Source organism: Salvelinus sp. IW2-2015, unplaced genomic scaffold (genome assembly GCF_002910315.2).
Source record: "Salvelinus sp. IW2-2015 unplaced genomic scaffold, ASM291031v2 Un_scaffold2661, whole genome shotgun sequence".
In the NCBI taxonomy this organism is placed as follows: Eukaryota; Metazoa; Chordata; class Actinopteri; order Salmoniformes; family Salmonidae; genus Salvelinus; species Salvelinus sp. IW2-2015.
In genome coordinates, this window is record NW_019943967.1 from 133717 (window position 1) to 141569 (window position 7853).

Below are 7853 nucleotides of genomic sequence, written 5' to 3' on the forward strand. Positions count from 1 at the left end.
ACACACACGCACAAATCTTTCTCAAATAATTCTAACTGGTTATTATGTGACACCTAACACACATCGGACCCTTTGCCAGATTCGGTCTGTACACTTCCACATGTGTGCGGTTTTCACAGCCAGAGGTGTGTGTGGTTTTCACAGCCAGAGGTGTGTGTGGTTTTCACAGCCAGAAGTGTGTGTGCGGTTTTTACAGCCAGTGGTGTGTGTGGTTTTCACAGCCAGAGGTGTGTGTGTGGTTTTCACAGCCAGAGGTGTGTGTTGTTTTCACAGCCAGAGGTGTGTGTGGTTTTCACAGCCAGAGGTGTGTGTGTGGTTTTCACAGCCAGAGGTGTGTGTGTGGTTTTCACAGCCAGAGGTGTGAAAGGGTCCGATCACAGATACATCATGTGACTGGCGTTTCCGTCTTGATTGGTGAAGAAAGATAATTGGCCACAAACCAACTCAGGGGGAATTACACCTCCCCACCCTGAACCCAGAGACAGCAGGAGGGAAGACATTTTACATGTATTCAATACCATCAGGAGTCCACAAGTGCCACTGCTGAGCCTCAGGAAAATGATGAGTGCTGGTTACTTAAGCTAAAAGCTGCATGGTGTCAGTAGGAGGGAGGCAGCACTTAGAGAAATCTGTGAGGATCCTCTTCAGCAGGTAGACTGCCCCTTCTCTCATCTTCAGCCATGGATGCACTGTGTGTGTGTGTGCATGTGTCTGTGTGTTCAGCTCCTGAACATAGTCTCATGCTCCCTCACACCAGCCGTTTGAATAAAAACCAAGCAGGAATTCCCTCTGTTAATAACAGAGAACTACATTTCTGTTGTAACATGAGAGGTATGGCACCTCGTTATGCTTCTGGGTATAAACTGAGGAGTTGGAACACAGATGAACCTGGAACTCCCAACGTCTCTGTACCTGTACCCACATGTACAATACACGCCACCTGTCACCCTTATACAATACCACCAGAGATATAGGGAACCTGAACCTAAACTCCCCATTCCCCTTAGTGGTCTGCTTAGTGGTCTGTTAGTGGTCTGCTTAGTGCCTGCTTAGTGCGTCCTGCTTAAGTCGTCTCCTTAGTGGTCTGCCTTATGTTTCGTCTGCTTAGTTGCCTGCTATGTCCTGCTTTAGTGGTCTGTTAGTGTCTCGCCTTAGTTGGTCTGTTTAGTGGTCTGCTTAGTGGTCTGCCTTACTGTCTGACTTAGTGTCTTGTCTGGCTTAGATGGGTGCCTTAGTGGGGGTCTGTTAGTGCGTCTGCGCTTCGTGGATCTGCTTAAGTGGGTCTGCTAGTATGGTCTGCTTACTTGGCTACTGTGCTAGTGGTCTGCTTCGTGTCTGCTTAGTGTCTGCTTAGTGGCTCTGCACGTGGCCTGCTTAGCTCGGTCTGTTAGTGGCTGCTCACGTGGTCTGTTTAGTGGCTCTGTTGCTGGTCTGTTCGTGGTCTGCTTAGTGGTCTGCTTTCGTGGTCTGTCTTAGTGGTGCTTGGCTTAGGGTCGTTAGTGTTGTAGTGGTTCTTCGGCTGTCAGATGGTCTGCCGTGTTATGTGCTTGTGGTCTGCCTATGGTCTGTGTACTGTATGGCTCGCTTAGTGGTCTGCTTCAGTGGTCTGCCTGTGTCTTAGTGGTCTGTTTCGTTTGTGTGTGCGTCTGGCGTTAGTGCGTCTGCTTAGTGTTCTGGTCTTCGCTTGTTCTGTTAAGTGGTCTGCGATTAGTGGTCATGCTTAGTGCGTCTGTTAGTGGTCTGCTTACGTGGTCCCTGCTTCAGTGGTCCTGTTAGCTGGTCTCGTTAGTGGTCTTGCCTTGTGGTCCTGGTTTAGTGGTCTGTTAGATGTCTGCTAGTGGTTCTGGTTTAGCTGCGTCTGTTGAGTGGTTCTGCTTAGGTGGTCTGTTTAGTGGTCCCTGCTTAGGTGGTCTGCTTAGTCGCTTCTGTGCTTCAGTGGTCTGCTTAGTGGTCTGCCTTAGTGCGTCTTTGCATCAAGTGGCCTTGCTTAGTGGTCTGCCTTCAGTGTTCTGTTAGTTGGTCTGCTTAGCTGGTCTGCCTTAGGATTCTGCTTTCACGTGTTCTGTTATGGTCCTGCTTAGCTGGGTTCTCTTTTTGGTCCTGCTTAGTGATCTCTTTGAGTGGTCTGCCTTAGTTGCCTCTTAGTGCGCGTCTGCTTAGTGGTCTCTTATGATCTGCTGAGTGCGTCTGCTTTAGTGGTCTTTATGCGTCTGATAGTGATCTTGCTTAGTTGCGTCGCTTAGTGGCCTGTAGGTCTGCTTAGTGATCTGCATAGTGGTCTTGTAGTGATCTGCTATAGTGTCTCGCGTTAGTGGTCGTTCAGGGCGCTGTTAGTAGGTCTGCTTACTGTGGTCTGCTTATGATCTGCACTAGTGCGGTCCTGTTAGTGCACTCTGCCTTAAGTGGTCTGTTAGTTCGTCTGCTTAGTGTCCTGCTTAGTGGTCGGCTTAGTGGTCTGCCTTAGTTGTACTGTTAGTGGTCTGTTAGTTGGTCTGCTTAGTGGCTCTCGCTTTCAGTTGGTATGTTAGTGGTCTGCTTAGTGGTTCTGTTAGTGGTGCTGCTTACTGATTTCTGCACTTCAGTGGTCTTTAGTGGTCTGCCTACGTGGTCTGCTTAGTGGTCTGCTTAGTGGTCTTGTTTAGTGTCTGCTTAGGCGTCGTGCTTAGGGTCCTGCTCTAGTGCTGTTAGTGGTCGGCTTAGTGGGCTCTGCCTTAGTCGGTCTTGTTAGTGGTCTGTTAGTGCCGTCCTGCTTAATGAGTCTGCTTAACGTGCGTCTGTTCAGTGGTCTGCTTAGCTGATCTGCCTTAGTGGTCTGTTAGTGGTTCTGGCTTAGTGATCTGCGTAGTGATCTCGTTAGTGGGCTGTTAGTCGGTGCTCGGCTTAGCTCGGTTCTGCTCAGCTGATCTGCTTTAAGCTGCGTCTGCCTTAGTGATCTGCCTTAGTGCATCTGTTAGTACTGTCTGCCTTAGTGGTCTGCCTTAGTGGTCTGTTAGTGGTTCTTGGCTCTAGTGTCTGCTTGTGCGTCTGTTATGGTCTGCCCTTTAGGGTCTGCTTTGTGGTCTGTTAGTGGTCTGTTATGGTACTGCTTAGCCGGTCTGCTTAGCGCGTTCTGCCTTAGTGGTTCTGCTCTAGTAGGCCTGCTTCAGGTGGTCTGTTAGTGGTCTGTTAGTGGTCTGCCCTTAGTGATCTTTCTGCCGGGCGCGGGGTGGCCTTTACGTTATACTGTTAGTGCGTCTGCTTCAGGTGGTCCTGCTTCAGTGGTCTGCTTAAAGTGTCTGACTTAGTGGTCGCTTAGTGGTCTGTTCAGTTGCGTCTGCTTAGCGGTCTCTGCTGTTAGTGGTCTGCCTTAGTGGTCTGCCTAGTGGTGCTGCTGTAGTTGGTCTGCCTTAGTGGTTCTGCTTAGTGGCCTGCGCTCTAGCAGTTCTGTTAGTTGTCTGTTTAGTGTCTGCCTACGTGTCTGACTTAGCCCGTCTCTGGCTTAGTGGTCTGCCTTTACGTGGTCTGCTTTTAGCTCGGTCTGCTTAGTGGTCTGTTAGTGATCCTGTTAGTGGTCTGCTTAGTGGTCTGTTATTTGATCTGTTAAGTTGGCTCTGCGTTAGTGGTCTGTTTAGTGCGTCTGTTAGTGATCTGTTAGTGGCTCCTGCTTTAATTTGCGTCTGCTTTAGTGGTCTGTTAGTGATCTGCTTAGTGGTCTGCATTAGCGTGGGTCTGTTAGTATCTGTTAGTGTCTGTTCCAGTGTCTGTTAGCTGCGTCTGTTGAGTGTTTCTGCCTTAGTGGTTCTGTTAGTGGTCATTGCTTAGTGGTCTGCTTAGTGGATCTGCTTTAGTGGTCTGTTAGTGGTCTGTTTAGTGCCGGTCTGCTTAGCTGGTCTGCCATAGTTGGTCTGTTTAGTTAGTCTGTTAGTGGCTTCTGTTAGTGGTCTGCTTTAGTGGCCTGCATAGTCGCCTGGCTTATGTGCTCTGTTAGCTCCTGCTTAATGGTCTGTTAGTTGGTCTGGCTTCAGTGGTCTGCATAGTGGCCTGCTTAGTGCGTTCCTGCCTTAGTGCGTCTGTTAGTGGTCTGCTTAGTGGTCTGCCCTTAGCTGGCTCTGCTTACGGGTCTGTTAGTGGTCTGCTAGTGGTCTCGCTTAGTGGTCCTGTTTAGCTGGTCGGTCTATGGGTCTCGCCTTAGTGGTTCTGCTTTCTAGTGGTCGTGCATAGTGGTCTGCTTAGTGGTCTGTTTAGTGGGCTCTGCCCTTAGTGGTCTGCCTTAGTAGGTCTGTTAGCTGGTCTCCTTAGGTGTCTGCTTAGTGCGTTCTTTTTTAGTGGTCGAGTTCAAGTGGGTTCTGCTTAGTGGTCTGCTTAGTGGTTGTTAGTGGTCTCGTTAGTGGTCTGCTTAGTGGTCTGCTTAGTGGTCTGCTCATAGTGGTCTGCTTAGTGTCTGTTAGTGCGTCTGCTTTAGTGGCTCTGCTTAGTGGTGAGTTGTCTGTTTAGTGCTTATGTGAGTGTCTGTTTTGCCTTAGTGTGTAGTGTCTGCTTAGTGGTCTGTTAGGGTCTGTTTGAGTGGTCTGCCTTAGTGGTCTGTTAGTGGTTCTGTATTATGGTCTGCTTATGGCTGCTTGGTGCTTGTCGTAGTGGCTGCTATGTCTGCGTTTTAGTGGCGTTGTGGTCTGTTAGTCTTGTGTGGTCTGTTGTCTGCTTAGTGCGCATGTGGTCAAGGTTGTTAGTGGCCTGTTGGTCTGTTAGTGGTCTGTTAGGTTGTTTGGTCTGCTTAGTGGTCTGTTAGCCTGGTCTGCCTTAGTGGTCTGCATAGTGGCCTGCTTATGCGGTTCTGTTAGTGTTCTGTTTAGTGGCTCTGCTCTAGTGGTTCTGCTTAGTGGTTCTGCTTAGTGCCGTCCTGCGCATAGTGGTCTGCTTTAGTGTCTTGCATAGTGGTCTGTTAGTGGTCTGCTTAGGGTCTGCTTAGTGGTCTGCTTCACGTGGTCTTGCCTTGTGGCTGTGTCTGCTTAGTGGCTGTCTGTTGCTTAGTGGTCTGCATAGTGGTTCTTAGTTAGCAGTGGTCTGCCTTAATGGTCCTGCTAGTGGTCTGCCTTAGAGTGATCGTGTTAGTGCGCTCTGCTGTTAGTGGTCCTGGTCAGTGCATCTCGCTTAGTGTCTGTTATTTGGGTCCTGTTAGTGCGTTCTGTTAAGTGCTGTACTGCTTTAGTTGGCTCTGTTAGTGCGGCTTCTTAGTGTCTGTCCTTAGTGAGTCTGCTTAGTGCGTCTGCTTAGTGGTTCTGTTCAAGTGTCGGCTAGTGCAGTTCTGCATAAGTGCGTCTGTTCAGTGGTCTGTTAGTGGGTCTGTCTAAGTTGGTTGCTTTAGTGGCCTGCATAGTGGCCCTGCTTAGTGGTCTGTTAGTGGCCTCGTAATGGTCTGTTAGCTGGTCTGCCTTACGTGTCTGCATAGTGGCCTGCTTAGGTGGCCTGCTTAGTGGTCTGATTAGTGGGCTTCGTGGTCCTGCGTAGTGGCGTCTGTTAGTGGCTCTGTTAGTGCGTCTGCTTAGTGTCTGCTTTAGATGCGGTCTGTTATCGGTCTATGTCTGCTAGTGGGCTTGCTTAGTGCGTCTGCAAGTTGGTCTGCTTAGCTGGTCTGTTAGGTGCTTGCGTCTGCTGTGAGTGCAGTGTCTGTTAGTGGTCTACCTTAGTGGTCTGCCTTAGTGGTCCTCGTTAGTGGTTCTGTTAGTGGTCTGCTTAGTGGTCTGCTTACGTGGTCTGCTTAGTGGTCTTGTGTTAGTTGGTCTGTTAGTGGTCTGCTTAGTGGTCTTGCTTAGTGGGTCTGTTAGCTGGCTCTGCTTATGGCTCTGCTTATTGGTCTGCCTTAGTGTTGTTAGTGGTCTGCTTAGTGGGTCTGCTCTAGTGGTCTGTTAGTGGTCTGTTTAGTGGTCTGCTTACGTGGTCTGTTAGTGCCGTCTCGTTAGTGGTCTGCTTAGTGGCCTGCCATAGTGGCCTGCTTAGCTCGGTCTGTTAGTGGCCTGCCTTACATGTCTGTTCAGTTGGTCTGTTAGTGGTTGTTAGTGGTCTGCTTAGTGGTCTGTTAGTGGGTCTGCTTAGTGGTCTGCATAGTGGCCTGCGTGGCTCTTGGGTGGTGGTAGCTGTTGTAGTGGCTGCTGTCGTCGATAGTGGTCTGCTTACGTGTCTGCATAGTGGTCTGGTGTGTCATGTTGCTTAGCGTCTGGCTTAGTGTCTCTTATCTGCATAGTGGTCTTGTGCTTGTTAGTGGTCTGTATAGTGGTCTTTCATGTCGCTGGTCGGCCTAGTGGTCTGCATTATGGTCCTGCTTAGTGGTCTGCTTCATAGTGGTCTGCCATTCAGTGGTCTGCTTTCAGTGGTCTGCATAGTGGTCTGCTTAGTGGTCTGCTTTGTGGCGGACTGGCTCTCCGATGCACACCCAGTCAGCAGCTTGGCTAATCAGCATAACACCAGGAAGGGGTGGAGCTATCAATGCTGAGGTAAAACCTGTCTTCCATKTCGCCTTTSACTGGATAAATGATCATCAAATATGCAGGCCTCATTAACTATTGACGAGGCCAATGTGAAGAGACGCTCCAATAGAGTAGAGGAATCCTCCCTGGGCTGCAACATCTGCCTCGCCTCCCCGCGCTCACATCACCGATCGCCATGGGGACGGGGGTGGGTCGGCACGGGGACAGGCTCTGTGTTTGTCTCTTTTTGTTTGGGAGCCCAGGTCCTCATCACCTTCCACAGTGTGCATGTCAGACAACCACCAATCAGGATAATGGGACTAGGGCCTGCGACTGAGGCTGGATTGGCTGTCAGAAGGCCTGGTCACAGCCAAAGCTCTCGTTCTGCTGGGCCCTCTTCTTAATATGACAAATGTACAATAGACTGCTCTAATCCCACTGATATTGAATTGCTTCAGACATTCAATTGAATAGCTGATGAAATGATTAAAGATGCCTCTAGCGTATGGATTTGGTGTCACCTTGACCCTGCTGTATTTCTAGTTCCACACGTGGACCATTCAGGAGACTAAGCTCACATCAGATGATTCCTTTACGCTGGTGATGCGGTATAAAATTAAACTGGTTTCAAAAGCCTGTAAACTAATATTCACGGAGTTGATTCGATTTTGATGTCAAAACATATGTACTGTTAACCTATTGTTCTGTGGACAGAGAAAAGGTGACCGTCTATATGACTCCTAAAACTGTAGAGACAGTCCATGGCTATCTAGAACTGTATTGTTGACTGACACGTCTGCCTTGAGGTCGTATTCCAACAGACAATTCATGTGAGCTGGTACAGCACGTAGATGGCCGGAGTCTATCCCTCTAGTCAGGAGTCCTGGCTGACACACTAAATCTAATCACGTTAGTTTGTCACATGCGCCAAATATATTTACATCATTTAGCAGACGCTCTTATACAGACCGACCGACTTACTTAGGGTTAAGTGTCTTGGTCAACGGCACATTGACAGGTGTTTCACCTAGTCAGCTTGGGGATTCGAACCAGCAACCAAAACAGTTGCTGGCCCAACGCTCTTAACCGCTAGGCTACCTGCCGCCCATACAACTGGTGTAGGTAGACATTACCATGACATGTTTGTTACGAGCCCTTCCCAACAATGCAGAGGTAAATAAAATAGTAACACAAGGAATACATTAAAATACACAAGAATGGAGCTTTCAATATATAGGAATTACCAGTACCAGATCAATGTGCAGAAGTACGAGGTATTTGAGGTAGACACACACACACGTGTGTGTGTGTGTGTGTGTGTGTTGTGTGTGTGTGTGTGTGTGTGTGTGTGTGTGTGTGTGTGTTGTGTGTGTGTGTGTGTGTGTGTGTGTGTGTGTGTGTGTGTGTGTGTGT